This window comes from Zonotrichia albicollis, chromosome 2 (assembly GCF_047830755.1).
Source record: "Zonotrichia albicollis isolate bZonAlb1 chromosome 2, bZonAlb1.hap1, whole genome shotgun sequence".
In the NCBI taxonomy this organism is placed as follows: domain Eukaryota; kingdom Metazoa; phylum Chordata; class Aves; order Passeriformes; family Passerellidae; genus Zonotrichia; species Zonotrichia albicollis.
The window spans coordinates 37,205,196-37,225,901 of NC_133820.1; the positions used below are offsets into that span (position 1 = coordinate 37,205,196).

General features: G+C 44.6%; 1 long non-coding RNA gene across 2 annotated transcripts; it reads right to left on the minus strand.

The window, feature by feature from the left end:
- Positions 1–238: 238 nt before the first annotated feature.
- On the minus strand, positions 239–19,671 carry LOC113459165 (uncharacterized). Of its 2 annotated transcripts, XR_003380100.2 has the most exons (4): positions 19,312–19,671; positions 8,582–10,377; positions 8,119–8,209; positions 239–7,064 (listed from the first exon to the last, which is right to left on the minus strand). It is a non-coding gene; the product is annotated as an uncharacterized LOC113459165 (long non-coding RNA). The 2 variants fall into 2 exon arrangements; XR_012578941.1 differs by lacking the exon at positions 19,312–19,671 and having other exon boundaries at positions 8,582–10,880.
- Positions 19,672–20,706: the final 1,035 nt, after the last annotated feature.

Here is a 20,706-nt window from a genome sequence, read left to right on the forward strand (position 1 = left end):
TTATTCCAATAAAGGTACATGCAACAAAGCAGCCTAATGGGGGAAGAAGGAACACAAGGTCATTACTGCAGGCAGCTCTCCCACTCCCCCCAGTCAGCAAAGAGAGCAGCTACAAGGAAAAACTGGGGTCCAACTGTTCTTTCTCTCTTCCTAGTAAATGTTCTCCCCTCCACTGTCCCAACCCACCACCCACCTTCCAAGAAAAACAAAGCTCCAGTGATTTGTTTGAAACGTTTAATTCTTACTTGAAGAGCTTACGTTACCAGGTTTAAGGAAAATAAAGGATGCTAAACAACTTGAACGGCCAACAACTGACAAATAGCAAATAATGAAAGCACTCAATTCAAACATAAATGAGGCCAGGGATTGCCTATTATTCTGTCTTTGCACAGTACCCAGAAAGCAGGCAGAGGGGGTGCATTCTTGGTCAATTCCTAGGCACTGTCATAATAAACGTGATTAATAAGCTATAATTTACCTGCACAAATAATTCAATGAACAAATACAAACAACAAACAAATTTGGGCAGCTGCGATCAGATCTTGAGCAGAATAGAGCACATTTACTAAATAAATTGGTATCAACTAGTCCCAGTAATTGCATTCCATCTCCCAGAATGGCTCCTGGATTACTTATGGAGCCCAAAAGCCTGCCAAGCATTTTACAGGCTGTGTCCATTCTGTGCCTAGGAGAGTGGATTCACTGCCTATACCCAAATCACTGAGCGTTTGCATTTGCATTGACATTTTTATGGGGCTTTCTAGCTTCACAAGTGTTTTCTAAGGAGTGAAGTTTAAAATAGCTCTGGTCCTCTTGTAATATTGCTGATTAAGTAACAGGATCAGACTAGATTTTACATTCTTTTAGCCACAAAAATTACTTACCTGGGGCATTAAAATAAGAGCCCCTAGAGAAACATGTGCACAGGTTACAGATAAGCCCTCAGCACTCCTTGTGATTTGCTGTCCCCATGTCTCCGTTGTCCTGAGTTTTGAGCTGCAGTCACAGCTCAGCAGAGACCCCAGAAACCTGTGCTGACTTTAGCCAGGCCTGAGAGAAGGGAGCACCTCTCCTCCACAGACCAGAACTCTGGTCTGTTTTGTGACTCGCAAGCAGAGCTCTGGCTCTTTGGAAGAAATGGTGAACTCAGCTTTCCTGGGCCATGCATGCTCCCTCCTCCCTGCCTGAGCCAGGCAGCAGTGCCCAGCGTGGTGGGTAAGCGCAGGTTCCACGACAAGGTAAGATAAATGGAGAAACATGCGCTGCAAGAGATGTTTATTGAGTGAGATGCTAAATGAATAACCCAATCAATGCTGTAATATTTAATTCAATACAAACTTCAGATTGAGAGTGTTCCCCATTTATTTTGTGCTGTCACCGAAGCTGTTGTTCATTAGAGCACTGTGCTGTCATTAAGGGGAAGAGATTTCCAGGAGAAAGGGGCTGGCTCCAGGCTGCACTGTGGGTGCAGCATTCACAAGGGAGTGAGCAACAGAGTTTTACCACCTTCCTTCTGTGCTAGGGACTTTAGGGAGGGCTCTGTGCTCTTCTGAAATTCCCCCGCCCTCTGTAATGCCTTGTGCCAGTGTAACATTTTCTCCGCATATCCAGAAGCCCTTTGCAGCTGTGTCTCTGGCCTCAACCATTTGGACATGCCAAGCGTGAGTTTAAACCACCCTATTATTTCTGCCTTCTGGGCTCCCAGTTCTCTGCTGGGACACTGCCACTGCTCACACTGTCAGCACAGGGCTGTAGTCAGGGTTGCAGGGGGAGGAGAGGACGTGTTACTATGTCCTGGGAACTCAGGTAGTGCCAGCTATATGGCAGAAGGAGCAAGGGGAGGCAGAAGAACTCTTCATGGGTCAGGTTCTGGACTGTCAACCTGCCCTTGCCACATGCGTGTGCTCACATCTCCTCAGCACTGTGAGGAGCTGCAGTGTGCCAGCACACCACGCTTGCACTTGGACCAGGTTTTGGGCAGCCCTGCCTGCTGGCAAGCCAGACTGCCTGAGCACCAGGATAAAGTGCTCACCCTCTGACACATGTGCATTGGGATGGCATGGCAGGGGCTGCCAGCTGGCTGGACGGCCCCTGCCTGTGACAGGTGGCACATTGTCTCTGAATCATGCTGGCCATCCTTATTCAGCACACCTGGCACCCTGTCCCCCATATTTCATCGATCTCAAAGCATCTGGTCCAGCTCTAACTTGCCCTGTGTTTGACTGGATTTCCTGAGTGTAACACTTGACTGAGAGGTGCCCCCAATTCCTTCCATATCCTGTGATGCTTCTGATGGCTGTCATTCTGTCTGGCCTGTGTCACTGGCCAGGTTGTGCCAAGATCCAGGATGATGTCTAAAGCATGGCATGGCATCACTGAAGCCTTATTCTCTGTCATATTTTCCTAAGGGCTTACATGAAAGCAGCCCTAGGTAGTTCAATATTGATTTCCACATGGGTGTTAAAGTAGTGCATTCATTCCAGCAAGTTGAATACCTTTAGTGGCTGTTCATCAAAGCCAGTTTCACTCTTGAAGTGATCCCAATTAGCTTATTTATTCCCTTCCTTCTTTCTTCTGCCTCTCTCTTTGCTCTCTCAGGCAAGTCCTTAATTATCCCCCCAACTTTTCCTCAGGTGAAGCTGAAAGCTGTGCTTAACATGTCCACTGATTACCCACAGAAGAGCTAATGTAATACAGACAAGTTTAGTGAATCTGGATGCATGTGTGTTTGCAGGCTCATTTAATTCTTCTTGTTCTCCCTCTCAAAAGGGAAACTCAGTCCTGCTGGCCTTTGTGAACTTCCCTGCTTTTGGGGAGCCAACATGGGCACAGTGTAGGTTTCTGTCACACCTCACACGCTCTGAAGATTTCTATTTCAAGGTAATTTACAATGATGTCATTGGAAAGGAGACCACAAAACATCCATACTATTTGGGCATGATCTAGAAGTCAAAGCAAATGTAAATGCAGAGATATGTATGAAAACAAACAAAAACAAACCCCTCTCCCCTTTCCAATTTAATATATCCATACATTGACCCATTCTAACTCTACCTTCCCTTCTCACTTTTCTTATTTCTGTGGCTGCAAGAATTCACGTCTCATCTACCTTTCAAAGGCGGGTGAGTAACCAGAACTTTGTCGGCATCTTCATTTTAAACAGAGAAAAAACAAACAGCCCTCCCTCAAGCCCCCCTTCTCCCAGTCTGTTCCTGCCAGAAACATAGCAACCAGCACGCACAGCTTTCTGCAGGCAGCCTAGTTTGCATTTAATTAGTTCTGTGATATCCTAAACTTCTTTCAACCTCCGCCCCCAGAACATCACTGCAGAAATCCTCATTCTGGGAATGGCATGATGGAGCTGTCAAAAGCCCAGCATCTGTGCCAGAAAGTGTTTAGAGTACTTGGATTCCTGAATCAGGACACGGCTTGCCTGGAATATAATCTGGGACCAGGAAAACGAAGGGTCTGCGGGGGAATAAAGATAGGAAATGTAAACTACATTTTATAAGGTGGAAAATACAAGGCAGAGATATGAAACTATCTGTTCTCAGAACATCTGTCTGACCTATCAATAGCAATGCCAGGACAGGTGCCTGCCCCCTCTTGACAGGAAAAGACAAGGGTTTTCCAAGGTGAGGAGAAACCTGGTGAAGCAAGTAGTTCTAATTCCTACTATTTTCCTTCCACAGCCATGCATCCCCAAAACAGCTGCAAGTAGGTCCTTGTGAGTCCCATTGCAACAGGGCTTACATTCTCCTGGATTGCCTTATGTAGACTTTCCAAGGGCTCTGGGCAGACGAGGCAGTCACTGAACCCTGGAGGAAAGGGGTTTGTATGGACCACGATGGCAATGCCTCCAGGCACCTTACACCCTGCTACACCTTGCACAAAACATCATCTCCATCTCCATGCAATTCCTGTTAGCTCTGCCTACTCCATCCCAGCCCTGGGCCCTGCCTCCAAGCCTTCTGCTTGGACACTGCACTAGCAGTCTCAGAAAATGGCAATGCAATCAGTGTGTGCCTGAATCAGGCTGCCTGCTGGTGATCCTTGTCCTTTCCTCTTCAGCCCTGAGTTTCCACTCACAGACCAACCATTCCCACTCCTCCCAGGCAGCAGGGATTTCCCAATACAGTGCCAACCCCAGTGACATGCTGAGGTGGTCAGTGAGATAGGCACTGTTTCTCCCCTGAGCAAAGCCTCCCTTTCTGTCCCTTTATTCCTAACCCAGAAACACCAGCCACAGGACAGCTCCTCACAGTTTCCTGCATTTCTACTAGCCACAGCAAACCCAAAAACTGGAAGGCAAGCAGAGCTGAAGCAGGCATTGATATTTTTAATCACTCTCTCAGCCCACTAACCCTTTTCAATGCTTCAAGCAGGCTTGCAGTTGGCAGGAGTGCTGCTGACAGTGGTACCAGCACATCGAGGCAGGTCCTTTATCTCTGTGTCACCAGTGCAGTGCAGCTTCTTGCTCTGGCCGTTTGCAGCCTCTGGGCAGAGGAGGCAGCTGCATCCCCTGCCAGTTCTCTGTGAATTAAAGCACAGGGAGCATTCACCTCGTGCAACACCTCCCACCTCCCACCCCTGCCAGTCTGCTGCTGTTAAACTCACTGCAGCTTCAGCAGTGAGTTTATCATCTCATTTGCTTTCTGATCTGACACCAGCCTGCCATGCAGCTGATCAAAGGGGAGAAACCAGAGTGCAGCCGGGCTGAGCAGCCCCCGAATTCACACAAACATGTCACTTCCCATCTCTGCATGTTAGACAACTTCACTTCTTTCTGTTACTGCCTCTTTTAATCTCTCCCTCCACGCATACACACACCCTTTTGCTTTCTCTTCACTCACTACATTAATTTCCTGTGCCCACATGCTGTCACCATTTTCCCTTTCTTTTTCAGTCTTTCCCATCACTTTTTCCCCCTTGCTTCCCAAGTCCCTACATCTCCCTAACTGTTCTTATTTCTTTGTCCTCTCTCTTCTTACTCTTCCCAGAATTTTCACATTTTTCACTTGATTGCTTCAATTTCTGTCTCTTCCTCTTCCTCACTCTTTTTGGAGGATCTACATTGTTTCACAAAAGAGAAGTCACTTTTTGCAGCGTGGAAGTAATGTCCCAGAAGGGATATTCATCCCTTCAAAGCTGCAGATAGACTATTATTAGTATCAACATTATCTTTATAAATGCCTCTTGAATCAGTAAATGACCTCCTCCCATGAAGTCTTTCATGGATCAGAAGCCTCTCAGCACTTGAAATCCTGTGTGGGGAAGAAAGAAATTCAGTAGTCCATTTCTGCAAGAAATGAAGGAAGAAAGGGAAGAAAGGAAGAAAGAGAGGGAGCATGAAAGAGAGGAGTCAAAGAGAAAAGAGAAAAGAAAATAAAGAAAAAAGAGAAAAGAAAAGTATTTTGGTCTTTGGGGGAGGGTGTTGATGATAGGCAGTAAATACAAGGAGTTCCAATAGAAAACTTTTGTACAACCTAGCCGAATTCCATTTTAACATAATCCTCAACTCTTGTATCTCACACTAAACTAGCAGTCTTTGGAATGTCTCTGGTAATTCTCCCAATCACCTGCACAGGACTACAAATTAGTCTTAATTTTGGATTTTGGGTTACATTTCAATATTTCAGTCTGCAATCAACTAGCCTTCCAGATGGTGAAGAAAACCAGTTCAGACTGTTTAAGTTAGGAAATGAGTGATGATTCTGATCCCTTATGGCAAGCCCGGGCTCTTGTCCCTGATGGTAAAAAGACAATTTACAACAGAGGAAGGCATGGGAATCACACATTAGACAGGTAAGATAACTTTGCCTCCACTCCTCCACCCATCAGGCCTCAGCCAAAGCTTCAAGAGGTAGAAATAGTGTTCCAAAGCTCAAACTAATCTGCAAAATTTGTATTGAGATCTGAATATCTCTGAGGTCTTCAAGCAGGCATTTTGGTCTACACCCAGCTTGATTAAAGTATTCCTGGATTCAATTAACTGAAATATAATGGGATTATTTCACATCATGCAATCTGATTTTTTTCTTTTTTTTTTTCTTTTTTTTTTTTTTTTTGGTTACAGTAAAGTGAGCAAGTGGTGATTACAGGGCTTTATACAGCAGGCCTTGCTGTTTCTCTGAAATAAAAAAGTGACATGAAATTAGGTCAATTTAGCCAGAATTTCTTGGGGGAAGCAAGGAGTAGGGGAAAATATCTCTGGTTTTCCTTCATGAGATTATTTTCCATTAGATAATTCCAGAAAATGTATTCTCTGGCACATTATATAACAGAAGAAGAAACAGTTTAAATGAAAGACACTTCATTTTCATCAAAATAAAATACATATTGAATCAAGTGTTAAATACACACACAAAATCATTTCCCCAGAATATTCTTTAATAGAAAACATTTTTCAAGAATTAGGGTTTTAATTTCGGTTCCATGTCAAGCCCATATTTCAAAAACCTGAATCCTGAGAGCGGGTAGTGGCAGGTTTTATTTCACTAAATCGTGCCTCTGGGAGCAATGATCTGCACTAGGCCAGGCACGGGGCTGGCAGCAGCCACCCACCTGTGAGCTGCAGCTGTGTCCAAGCTGGGAGTGACTTCCAGCACGCTGATGGGCCGGGGACCATTTGGAAATTCCACCATCCATCTCAGTTCCCTACCCTGGTGAAATGAAGGGTTCTCCCTTCATGAAAGCAAGGGAACCCCCTCTTCACTCTGTAACATCAGACCAGCCCTTGCTCGGGTGCCCATCTGAGGCCTTTGCTTGCCATGGCACTCCCAGCACTGAGCAACCAACTGAGCTCCCAAACATCAAATTCTCCTGTTTCAAAGCCATTCAGCAGATTTTATTTACAATATCTTTCTACGTCAGCAGCTCAGATAGTTCATTTTTGTATCCAAACCCCAACCCTTACACATCTGCAGATGCTCCCACGTGAATATGATCTAAAACTTATCTTTGTCCATCATGTTGGAGTACTTTAGCATGTGGTGCTCCTTTTGAACCTCGTGATGTTTCCAGCTGAAGGTGTCTCTTGTGCCATGGGACACTTAGAAAAACACCTAAAATAAAAGAATTCAAAATCTGTGTTCCCTAAACCCCCAGTTCTCAGCTAAATAATACATTTTCAGCTGTGCAGTTACAACATTCATAACTACTGCTGAGAAAATAATTTGCAGCCAGTAATTTGCTGAAAGAATTTAGTCCCTTTCTCTGCTCACAGATGGTCCCTGAGCAAAATCAAAATTTCCTCGAATGTACTCATTATTTGAAAATACTCAACACATTTTTGGCAGGGCTTTTTTTCTTTTCCCCCTTTAAAAAACCACCCTTGCAGATTGATCACAAAAGCATTGCTTGTGCATTCCATAGTTAGTATTCTAGCCATGAGCTGCTGGTTTGTTGTGATTAATCATAGGTTCATACTATGGTTTCCATTCCCCCACTGGAGGGAAAACAAAACCCCTGTACTTCTTACAGTCAGGTGTAAGCCTTGAAAAAACCCCACGGGCTTTGATTTCCCTTGGGGAAAAGAAGCAGAGAAATTGCACTAGGGAATTTTAACCCCTTTAATCTCTGGTTCTCACTGGGTATTCCTGTATCTTTCACAGTGCCTGCAGTGCCCACTTAATGCTGCTCCACAGAAACTCTCACAACTATACAGCAGGACCACATATTTGGCTGGAATTGTGCATCCTAATGGCAAAACAAAAAGAACACCCCATCCTGCTCCCCAATCCCCTGAAGGAAAATCAGTTTATCCCAACAAAAAACCCATGGTGAGGTTGCAGGATGCTGTGCTGGAAGCACCTGAGGCATGGGACAAACTGGAGGCTGCCAAGGGATGGGCATGGGCAGAGTCTTCTCCAGACCTGCGAGACCTGACAGGTCTGCTTTTTTAAGGAATCATTGCAGAGAACAAACAGATAAGGCTTCAGAAATTGATAGGCAGGGTCCATAATTTAAATTCCAGTAGCTTATTGCACACCAAGAAACTACATGCAAAGGGAGGAATTTCACATTGCATTTAACTGTTCATACCAATACTTAGGAAAGAGAAATATTTACAGGCTAGCGAAGGCTCAGTATCAAATCAAATTCTCATGTTCTGCCCACCTGCTCCTGCCAGCTTTGGGCTGTCCTGCTCTGCTCCTCTGGTTGGACACTGGAATTCATCCAGGGCTGGGTGCAGACTGATGTCCTAGAGCTGAAAGGATGGGGCACAACACAGTAAAAATCCCTGAGCCATTCCTCCCATCCATCAAATGCTGTCTTTCTGTGCAAATACATACTACTAATGCAAGCACAGACAGAATTGTGCCATTCTTTGCAGCTGCCACAGGGAAGAATCACATTTACATTACTAAATGCATCTTTCCAGCAAAACACAGAGTGAAGTCAGAAGACAGCCTTTGATAAGGAAGAAAGAGACTTTAAAACAAATAACCCACATTCACTAACATGTATTCAAATACAGACAAGAGGAACAGTGGTAAGAAAAAACCCAACCAAAACCCCTGACATTTCAGCTTCAAGGAGCCTTTATCACAGAGCGTGAGGATTTTATTTTGGCTGTTACCTTTCCTTTTGATGGTGTCTTCTGAGTCACTTCTCATGCAGACATTTCTCCATTTACCCACGTGTAGTCTGCATTGTGGGGGATCCTGTCTCTTGCAGATATATTCTGTGTTTGCCTAGCCCAAGCAATGACCAGCCATAGGGCTATAAAGGCTTTTCTGCTCCTGAAAGATATTCTGTGTCCAAAGTAGAGCTCTAGAAAGAGGTCTGGAATTTACTTGCATCAGGAAGACAGGACTGCTCTGCTGCTGCATGTATAGAACAATGACAACTACAAATGTTTTGAGGAAAAAAGGTTTTTTCAAGGGAATGACAATTGCATTTAAATAAATTTAGTATGTGGGACGTTCTGATTGTTAATCACATGTATGAAAACACCACACAAAACCCTTGGGACATATAAGGTGCACTACAATAGCCTGGCTAGATAATAGATACACATAGCCCTTACATTTTCAGTATGGCACTAGATTTATTTCATTTCTTGAATTGTGTGACAGGACGGTAGGAAGTAAGGAATTTCCACAGATGGAAATGGGCAGCTGCAGCTAGCCCCAAGCAGAAGAGAAAGGATTTAATGGCATTTACACCAAAAAAAATTGGAAGTGAAGTAGCTTTTGAAGATGACATCAGCACATTTCAGAATTAGCCATTTATTAGGGTAGGTGATGAGATCCATGTCATTCAAAGCTACTGTTTCTGAAGCTGTATTCTGGAAAATACTACAGCAGAGAATTATTTTCAACTGATATTCCCATACTTGTTTCTACCTTTTTTTTATTGTTGTTATTGGTTTTTTGCTTTTTTTTTAATGGCAGAAAACATTTATTTTTAATGGAAATGAAACAAAGAGTAGTTCAGAGACAGGAGGTCAATTCTGTGGCATATTCCATAGCAATGGAGACTTTAAAAATAAAACACTGCAACTTTTATAAAAGGTAGGTTTTTCATGGCTAGAACATTTTCTATCTATTGTAAAGTTAAACAATGAGGAATTTCCTTGATCTGAAAGCAGAGGCCGAGCCACTTAAGGCATGGGATGTTTGAAATAGAAGGCAAAACCCACAGTACAAAATTAGCAGTTTACACCACCCAGGACACCATTCACCACAAACCTCTCTACCTCAAGCATCAGAGGGTCTCATGTTCGGATCCAGGTGTGTACTGGGTTTGTATGGCCAGGTTTTGGTAGCAGGAGGGGATACAGGGGTGTCTTCTGTGAGATGCTGCCAGAAGCTTCCCTCATGTCCACTGCCAGCTGGCTGCAGGAGGGACCCACCACTGAGCCCATCGGAGATGCTGGTAATGCCTCTGTGATAACATATTTCAGAAGGAAAACAAAGGTTTGTAATTGATCTCAGAGGAGAGCGGCGCAGAGTGAGGATGTGGGAGCGACTCAGCCCTGCAGATCACAAGGTCAGTGTGGAAGGAGAGGAGGAAAAGGAGGAGGTGTTCCAAGCGCTGGAGCTGGGATTCCCCTGCATCCTGTGGTGCAGACCACGGTGAAGCAGCTGTGCCCCTGCAGCCCATGGAGGTCAGTGGAAGCTCAAAGATCTGCCTGCAGCCTGTGGGTGCTGGAGCAGGTGGGTTACCTGAGACAGCGCTGACCCCATGGGATGCCCATGCTGGAGCAGGCCCCTAGCAGGGATCTGCAGACCCATGGAGAGAGGAGCCCACGCTGGAGCAGGTTTGCTGGCAGGACTTGTGGCCCTGTGGGGAGCCCACACTGGAGCAGGCTGTTTCTTGAAGGACTCATCCCCTGGAAAATTGTTGTAGCAGTTTGTGAAGAACTGTTCCCTGTGGGAGGAATACATGTTGGAGAAGGTCATGGAGGTGTCTCCTGTGGGACCCCATGCTGGAGCAGGGCAAGCACCCCTCTCCCTGAGGATATGGTGAGCTGTCCATAATCCCCATTCCCTGTGTCACTGAGCCACTGAGGGGGAGGAGATGGAGCCTGGGAAGGATGGAGGGATGAAGGGAAGATGTTTTTAATGGTTTCTTTTACGTCTCTTTATACTGTTCTGATTAATTAGCAGTAAATTCAATTAATATCCTCAACCTCAGTCTGTTTTGCCCATGATGGTAGTTGGTGAGTGATTTCTCCTGGTCCTTATCTCAATTCATGGAGCTTTTGCTATTTTTTTCTTTCCAGTTGTGCAGGAGAGTGATGGAGTAGTTTTGGTGGGTTCCTGGCATTCAGCCAGGGTCAATCCACTACATGATGCAAATTCCTTAACTTGTTAAAAAGTCTCATCAGCTAGGAAGTCAAAAGAGGACAAATGTTACAGAGTGTGTGGTTAGATGCCTCTTGAATCAAGATGTTAAAAAAAGAAACAAAATCTTTCCTGTTATTTAAGCCCAAGGTTTATGTCAGACAAAACACGATACTCTAACCAAGGGGAGAAGGATATAGTGAGCCCAGGCTTTATTAAGGTCTGGCTGTACATGATTTACTTTTCATTAGGTTTAGTTAGCAGATAAACACTAATTCAGGCAAGAGTTCTAACCGTGCTTAATACTTTAGTCTTAAAACAGAATAATATCTCCAGCATCATTAAAAACAAACATTCAGATGGGAACAAATTAACTCATATCAATTCAGCCAGCTGCAAAGACCTTCTTTCTATTACTGCTATTTCAGAAAGTTTATGTTGGCCATTCTCAAACCACCTCTTAAAAATACATGACTTTTGCATCAAGCCTTTAAGACCATAAAATTCAGACCTTTCCACCCAAGTAAGGGAGTGATTCCCCAAGGTCCCTGTGATTTCTTGGAGAATGCCCTGCAAGTGGGGAACCATCATTTAGTCCACCTCTCTGCCACAGGGTGAGCAGTGGTCCAACAAGCAACTGACATAGTTTTATAAGTCATCTAAAACTGCACAAAGCCACCTATCCCAAAATACCTATTTAGGAGTTCAGGTCTTTATCCAACAGCTTCCAGAGAAGGGAACTTACCACTTCAAATACATCAGGGATAAAATAAAAAAGGAATGTAGTCTCTGCTTTGACACCTGTTTTGTTCATGGGTGATCAAACCCTTTCTGAGCTTTTATCCACTGTCCTGAGTGTTGAAAGCAAGCATCTCCAGCTCCAGGCAATACAAAGGAAGCTGCAGAAAGCAACAGCAAAACACTCACTGCCTGTGACTTGCTTCTATGCTAAAGCTGGAGCAACCTCTCCTTTTCTCTTCCACTTACATTTTCTCTGATTCTTTCTGACTAAACAAGAACAAGTCATATTTATTCTTACAAAAGTTGCTGGGTCACCATAAGCCCAAATTTAATCTCTGGTGGAAAAGGCTTTCCTGCAGACTGCATCTGAAAACTGCCCACTCTCAGATCCCACTTCCCATCCCAAAGCACTTTGAGAAAGTTTGGATACACATCTGAACTTTTCAGCTTGATGTACTATCTCCCTGTGACTCATAGAAATGTTTCTATGAATATTTAATTCTTTTAAGTTCCAAAAGGGAAAAAAAAGAAAGAAAAGGCTCAAAAGGGAAAGAAAAAGACTCAAACAAATACCATAGCTGCCAACATCTTGTGACAGAAAGTCAATAGCTTTTAAATCTGCATAAAATTACATACATTTCCATGAAATTACCTGCATTTGCATATAGTGATGCTACAAGGGAGTTGCAGCTCCTCCTCAAGACTCCCAAAATTCTGTCTTCTCCCACCATCCCAACAAAACATAAATTCTGTCACCCTTGACCTCTGAAAGCACTGGGAAAATACAGGAGGAAATTGCTGGGCCATCTCCATAGCCCACTGGAAATTCGTGTCTGACCAGGGACATGGGCCAGCAGCTTCAGGAAGTCTCCTGTGACCTCTCTTCCTTTCCCCTTCCCCATCTCTTTCTCTCTCCTTGGCACTTCCAGGAGCAGACTGGGGAGAACAATTTCTAGCAGGTAGAATAAAGTCGGTCCTCCTCCTGGCTGTCCATGTTGCTCACCACAGGCAATTGAGGGGACAGTGCCCACAGTGTGCCCAGCCATGTCCTTGTGGGGTTCAGGGACCCCTCTCAGCCTCTCAGGAGCTGGGGCAAGGCAACCCTGGCATCCTGTGCAACACCAGGGGTTGGGGAAGGAGGGAAATGGGGTCTGGTAGTAAAAATTGCTAGCTTAGGGGTCTCTGGAGTGCATGGAAGGGGAAAAGGCTGTCCCAGAGATGGAGAGTGACTGCAAACTGGAGCCAAGAGCATGTTTGAAAAGACATGGCAATACTGGCTTTTATCCACAGGCAGAAGTGGTGCCTCAAAGGTACCACAAAGAAAGGGCAACCCAGCTACAGATCATCTGATTGAATGAATCACAAAATATTTAGGCACAGCACCTCCCAGCTGCTGTGATGGCTGCCATACCTTGTCACCCTTCCAGCCCTGTGCTGCTCCTCTCAGTTGTGTCAGCAGAGCTACATTTGTGGGGCAAATCCAGGAACCCCTGGTCACTTTGTAGCCCCCACACTGGGAAAGCCAGCGACACTGGGGGCACAATATATGGGGAGAGGGGGGAATATGTGTGAGCCATCTACCAGAAATTTTGGAGACACTGGAAATTGTAATCCTGGAGACAGTCTGAGGCTGGGGTTAGATGAGGTATGCTGTTTTTCACTACCTAGCAAAACCCAAGAATGCATTTGATGAGCAATTCCTTCCTGCAGCAGTCTCTTGTCATGATTCCAGTAGATTGATATATTCTAGAGATAGTCCTGCTGGCTGGAGTGATTGCTGGGGGATTATGGAGGAGCCTGTCTCCAGGATCACAGAGCATCCTCACAGCTTCTTCCATGGTCTTCCCTCAGGTTATAGAGAGAGCACGATGTGAACGGTTTCATTTTTTTTCCTGCCTTCTTACTGCAGCCCCTCAGCACAGCAGCCAAAGGTACAGTTTGATGCACCTAGGTTTTCTCTGGTGACATTTTCCCACCCAAAACTGAACTTGAATCCACCAGCTTGCTTTCTCAGAGGCCACAAAACAGGTTAGTAATGAGTTAGATCAAAATGGGGAGAGTTTTGTATCCCACCCTCAGGCCTTGGCCTCCCTGTATGTAACTGCTTTTGAAATATATTTGGTAACACACCGAATGTATTTAAAGGGACTGTAGAACTGGCCAATTTTCATGCTAATTAAAGTGCAGGAGATGGAAGTGAGCTGTTTGAAATACATTACAGCACTGAGGAAAACATATTGTGCGCTATCTCATATTTTTCAAGAGCCCATATTCAAATCCACTTTCAATCTGTGTGCACTGTGCTGCTGCTGTTGCTGCTGCTGCCTGCATTACCAATCCACAAGCAGCATCCACCCTGCCCTTCTGCTGGCCCAGCCTTTGGCATGGGATGGACCTGGATGCATAGCCCATCCCTGGGGACAGGGAGAACTAGGTCAGTGGCTTAGAAGGAGCTGGAGCACCAGCCTCTCACATTGGGGGAGGCAGGGGAGGGAGAAAATTACTAATCTCCACAGACAGCACAGCCAAAGGGGACAATATTTAAATTTCCCACAACTGATGCTTACAGAGGAGGGAGCCCAGACTCACAACAGTGTTTCTCTTGCAAGGAAAGCATGAGGTTCAAGTAAATGTCTGGGGAAAGGGAAATCTAGTGCAGAAAGGCATTTGCAGAGCATGTAAGCATCTTTTCTTTGCTTCCCTGGATAGCTGGTTGTTGGGTCACACCCCAATGTCAAAAGTAGACAAGAGTTAGACCAGCATCTCTGAGCCAGGGGCATAGGTGTAGCTTTGACCTGGATTTCAGCTCCTCAGGGTGCATGAGATGTTTATCAAATACAGGGCAATTTACTTACCTGGCAGGTCTGTTGAGACCAATGGTTTTGTACTACTTGCTAAGATAAGTTTAGAAATTCATTTCATTTGAAGATATCAGCTGTTGTCCCTTTGTTTACACAAAGTTCCTTCCTCCACAGCAGGAGACCCTTCAGAGTGCATGTTCATGTGTATGAACCAGTTTCAGTGTCTGGCTTGGGAAAAATCTGCATGTAAATAGATGGGAACGTCTTTGAGTACTTCCCAAGGTAATGGTGCATGTGCCATGGCCCTCTGGGCTCAGCTCTGCATGTGGCTTTGCCTCCCTGCAGAGGGTGGCTGGCAGAGGGGCTGATCTTCCACATGCACACCCACACCTCCCCAGGAAGGGGTAGAGAGAAGAACCTACTTCTACAAAGACTCACCATAGCTGCAGGACTCTTGTTCATCTGTGATTGCTTGGGTGCAAGAATTATTTGGCTGTATTCCTCGTTTTCACCTCCTTTCCCTCCCTTACTGACCTTTGGATACAGGGTTGACAAGAATATTTGTCCCTAGGGCTGGGAGCTACTAAGCTGCACTGTCAAGTGTTTCTTCACCCTCAGGAGGAAATCTGCTTCTTTAAATATTTGTCTGACTCCCTGACAGCTCTTTGACAGAACATTTTGACTGTAAACTTCCCTGTTTACAGTAGCATTCAGTGGCAGAAGACATTTCTATCAGGGCACCCTCCCTTTTGCAAGCAAAGCCCTATTCCTGGCTGACAACAGATTTTCCTTCCCTATTTCAGTTCATAGCTGAGTCTTTTCCCCTCTGTTATCTTCTGTGAGGACTTCATTTCCCAACCAGAATTTGGAAAGACAGCTGCCCTGGGGCTGGTATGAAGATTGCAAAGGTTAGGTAGCAGCAGGTGAGACGATAAAAAAGAGAGTCTGTTCCCACTTGGACTCCACCAAAGGACAGAGGTGGTGGAACAATGGCAAAAAGAGCAAATCCCTGTTCTAGTGAAATAAAGGCAAGTTTCTCTCTTAAATGTTAATTGAGAAGTTTTCCTTCTTTTCTTCAGAGTCTGGCAAGTAATGTGTGTGTGGGTGGAGGAAGGCAGGAATTACCTAGCAAATCTGGGAACACCCTGCAAACCCAGGGATCACGTGGTTGTAGAAGCAGCAGCTCTTTGGAGGCAGCTGAGGTAAGCCAAGAAGACACGTGGGAGTAGAGGAATTAGGCAGCCCTGTCTCTGAAGCTGTTTCAGCTTTCTGGTGTCGGGTCCAGATGAAGTCCTTGCCTTTGGAGAGAAGCCATCACCAGACAGAGCAGCTTTCTGATTTAGTTCCATGAAGGCGAAGCAGATGACTGGTCAGTGCACTAACAAATTTGAAAAGACATGCCTGAATTAAGTCATCCCTTAATGAAGAGCCTCTGAAAAAATAGCCTGACTTCATAAGCCTGTGATGGACTAAGCCTTTTAATAAGGGCAATATCTAGATTGCCTCTGTGACACTGGAGATCACTGCGTACTTGCACCCTGCTGCCTGGCAGTTTACAACATGAGAGGTAAATAGGAGTGCTTCTAGGAATGAAGAGACTGATTGATAAATTATTCCCACTGAAGAATGGACCAGAATAACAGAGTAGCAGGGCCTGTGCATCAATTTCACTTTGAAGTTAAAAGCATGGTGCTGCCAAAATTTCATCTGTGGTGTCTTGTCTAAGTGAAGGAGAGCAGGACCTTTGCTTATGGTGGTGGTATTCATGTTGTTTTGTCCTGCTGAAACAGGAGGTTGAGAAGAACCATCCATGCATTTGAGCATCTATGCAGTTGAACAGGTTACAGGATCTTCCTCATTCCAAAGATGATGAGAATGTTAGTAGTCCCAGAGACTCAGTCACCTCAAGATATCCATGCTCAGCTCTTCATGCACTTTACAATGCTCAGATTGGGAGTACAAATGCTTTTTCTGCCACAAAAAAAGCTGTGTCTCTGGCAGAACCACAGACACTCATTGTCAGAGGAGTGCACTGTCACCCAAAGGAGGGAGGGACCATCTCCTACAGGTTTTCTGAAAGGCACTGCCATTGTTCAGAGTGCAAGTGGGCTGAGGAGCTTAACAGATGGCTGCAGTGAGACATGGACTCTCTACAGATGGTGAATGCATTCCCTCTGAGATCAGTGGTGGGCTGGATGACAGCCCGATATCGTTGCAGACTCCAAAAGCCTGTATTACCCCCACACACCCTGTTATCATGACATTTTCCTCTTTGGAAAAGGCAAAGGGATTTAGAGAGATAGAAACAGACACCTACATAAGTAGGGAGAAAACAGTGAAAATGGCAGATGGCATAGAAACAGGTATGTATGTATCCCTCTGAGAGGCTGTCAGCAGGAGAACAGAGGGCAAAGCAGCTATTGCTCACTAGCTTCCCTTGTGGACATCTCTTCCACGCCAGGGACATCCATAGGATGGGCACCCTGGTTTTCAAAACATAACTTTCATAAACAGTAAGCAAAATGTCTGAGGATAACATCTCTGAGAAAACCTCCCAAGAAGCCCTTGTCCTAAAGGATTTTTTTCTTTGAGAAAATGGTCACAATTTTGAGCACTGTCCCATCTCTGGATGGATTTTTTGCAACCATCTCTTAAAAGTTTGGAAGCCTTTAACAGACCTGATGAAATCAGTGGAATTAGACAGCAAATAGGTTCCTGCTGTGAGCAGCCTCAGATTTGAACAGATCCCCACCTTACGCCTCCCACTCCATAACAGAACACTAAATTTCCCATCAAATAAGCAGTTTGTCAGGTTTTATCAAGGGAAATAGTTTGGTTTCTTAGCTATTTAAAAGCCAAAGCAGAAAATTATTTCAAAAATATAGAAATATTTCTATATTTTTGAATAATATATTCAAAAATATATAAATATTATTTCAAAAATTATAGAAATTATATAAATTCTTTCAAAGGTATTTTTGAAGTCCTGTTTTGAAGACAATCCTCCTCCTGGTAATATTTCAGCAATGTAACACTGAAAGACAACACTAAGTCCAGGGTTTAGGAAGACACATCTTCCTAAAGGATGATCTTGGGCTGTTTAATGATTGTGGTGGATAATAACAAGAACCTTGGATGCAGTTCCAGGTTCCACAGCAACATGCAGGTTGGAGAATTATCTCAGCAGTCAGCATCCATTGACTCATAGAAAGCCTGACTCACAGCTATTGGTATCTACAAGAGTTCCTTTTATTTCTGTATTTCCCTATAAGTTTATAAGATTATACCCACCAGGACTAATGCAATATTATCTCAGGAGCAAGCTTAAATTCAGCAGGCTGGTATTCAGCAAACCTCCCAAGCTGGGCAAAGGTCTGTATTAGAATGCATCTCCTGATAACTCCTCTTCCCAAAGCCCCAGGGCTGGTAGGCAGAACAGCACAGCCCTTGAAATTCACTTCCTTCCAGTTTTAACAGAGCATTTGCAAGGAAGTTTCACAAGAGCAGCTATTCCAAAAGACACTGCTGCTAGTTCTAGTGGCAGAATAAATCTTGTGATTCAGCATCCAACACCTTCTCTGGAAGCTCTGAAACAACCCTAGATATGCTCCCTTTCCAAGAGGAAAAAAAGGAAAAGAGAAAAAAGCAAGAAGTCATTTGAAGCATGCAAGTAGATTTGTAGACATGAAAAAACACAGAAGATATGTCTTGCTGAATACAGACTTGCTGGTGCAAAGATCTTACTTTAAAATTGATGGAAAGGCCCCTTGTGTTACATTGCTCCCTGGTATTAAAGTACTGTTAGAACACCTTGCAGGATGGAGCACAATAGGAATGGTAAGTCCTAAAGCTATATATTGAATTATGGAAATATCTCATGGGTACTATTGTTCCCAGGATGCTGTATGCCAGTGCAAGTTGATCCCCAGTGGCTTTGCCAAGAGGTTCTGGGATTATTCCAGAGATATTACTTTTAGCTTGGTCTCTCAAGTCTGCTAAATACTTCTCAATATGAAAACTGCAGTACCATGATGTCAAGGTGCTAAAACCACATAAGGAAAGAGTGGGGTAGGGAAGCTTGAAGCAGAGAGAGGAGTTGTCCCAGCCATGCTCCTTCACGCCTGCCCAGCTCTCTTGTTCCAGGGTATTTCCCACCACCTTCCAAGGTTCACCGTCCAAGGCAGCCAAGCCCTGGAGCTATTGCAGCCGGGCATGCTGCAGTGCAGCCACTGGCCCTTGCTCTTAGGGAAAATCCTCCTCCCAAAGGCTGCTTCATTTATTTCATTTGTCTCCTTTCCCTCTCCCACCCTGTCCTCCGGGGAATACAACCCAGGCTGATAAGCTAATGAGACAATTAGCTCTCTGCTCCCTGATTGAAGGGCCCTTTATTTCCTTAACCAGCCAAGCCAATTCTCAACATCGTTGAGTGCTTGACTTTATTTCTGCAATGTGATTCATCTTCCCTCTTGCTCATATATAAGCCTACCATAAAAGAGTGTTATTAGTGTTGCCAAGTTAAGCACTCACTTGTTAGCAAACATTTAGGCCTAAGCCTGTTTAGGGAACCTTAATTCACCCTCTTCCTCCTCCCACTCCACAATTCACCTTGCATGTGTATTTTATCAAGGCTTTTAATAACCCTATCCTACAGCAGTGCACAGAAAGCCCATTCCACACTCAGCACACATATTGGGCAGTGATCTAAGAGGAATGACGAGCTAAGGGATATTTGTGAGATATTTTAATTGTGAGAGGCTGCCTCACAACTTGACCTGCCCCCCACCTGCTCTTGCATGTCAGGAAAGAAGATTATTGCAATGCAGCATGCAAAAGCTGGGTGCAGAATCATTGTGAAATATAACCCAGCATGACAAAAATACATCTTAAATAACCACCACCTTCTGGAAGCGTTCACTGCAACCCTGGCAGAAGGGGAAGATGGAGATCAGCAAAAAATTGAGGACTTACTCCCATACCTCCTAGGTGATTATACAGCAGCCCTTTTATTTGGAATCCATCTTCTTCTACCTTCAGGCCAGTATGGAAAGTAGATTTCTGAGGCAGTTGTTCAGGAAGGGCTGCTTTGTCTGCACTCTGGCTGGCAGGGGAAGCAGCAGTGCCTTGCTCCTCGTCTGACCCTGTGCCATGGAGAGAGACACAGCCTTTCAGAGCCCAAGCTCTTCTGAGGTGAGAGACAAGGTATCTGGTTTGCTTGTGTCTCTGTATAAGGGGAAATGCAACAGTGGAGTTTAGGGGTTCTGCAGGATTTGCTCAGGCACCACACAAGGTCCCTGTTTTCCTCCCTTGCCTCTGCCACCCACTTCCACTGAGCCATGCAATTGTGACCATGTCACACATACAGCACTATGGTGTAGCTGTCAGAGTATTAGCCACTCATCAGCCTTTCCTTGGCAGCACCCTCTCCACCAGATTGGGAACAGTTGTTTTTTTTTCTGTTGTCCCCATTTCCATACCACGTGGGAAAGAGACAAATGGTGGATTGCCTCTCCGTGTCTGAAGCACCCCTTCTGACTGTTGGGATGATGATCAATGCCAGTGCCTGGCTGCATCCTTCAGCCCATGAGATGCTTTCCAGTCTTGCAAAACCTGCCCTCTATTCAACACTTCCTTATTGCAACCTTGATAATTTAAGTTGTAACATCTCTTACTGATTTCTTGATAGAATATTCCTCCAGTGCCAGTAACAGCTTAGAGTGGCCTCAGAGACACATCTAACGAGAACTATCTATGTCCTCTCCCCTCTTGCATGCAATTGCTTCTAATGAAGGTTGCAAGAGAAGAGGAAGGATGGAAGCCAATGCTGGAGTTCTCTCTAGATTAATATTTTGCTTAGTCAAGTATGAAAGGGAACCTGAATTCAGGATAACATGAATACTATGCATTTTTTTAACCCCAGTCTTATTTTTTGTTCTTGTTTCTCTAGCCATTCCTGAAAACATGCAAATATCCTATTGAATAACCAAGAAAAGGTCTCCTGAATACAAACACAGAACAAAATAACTGTCAGGTTTATGATGCATCAATCTCTTCAGACAAGGAAGCATTTTTGCCCAAAAATTTCAATTCAGGCAGAATGTGAAGGCTTTTGCATTTATCCCATAATTTACAAGCACAGGAACAGCTATAGAGCAGGCTCAGGTCTACAGTTCATGCCCTGATAGCCCATGGAAGGAGGCTCAATGCAAAAGAAATTCACATTGTTTCCACTTGGGATCTCCCAGACAAGTAGGTGGCAAGTTCACCTACATCACTGAACCTCTTTCGTTTATATGTGTGCTTGAGTGAATTAACTCTCCTCAGCATTGCAGAAGGCCAAGAGTTGCAGAAGGACTTTTCTTGCAAAGATTCCA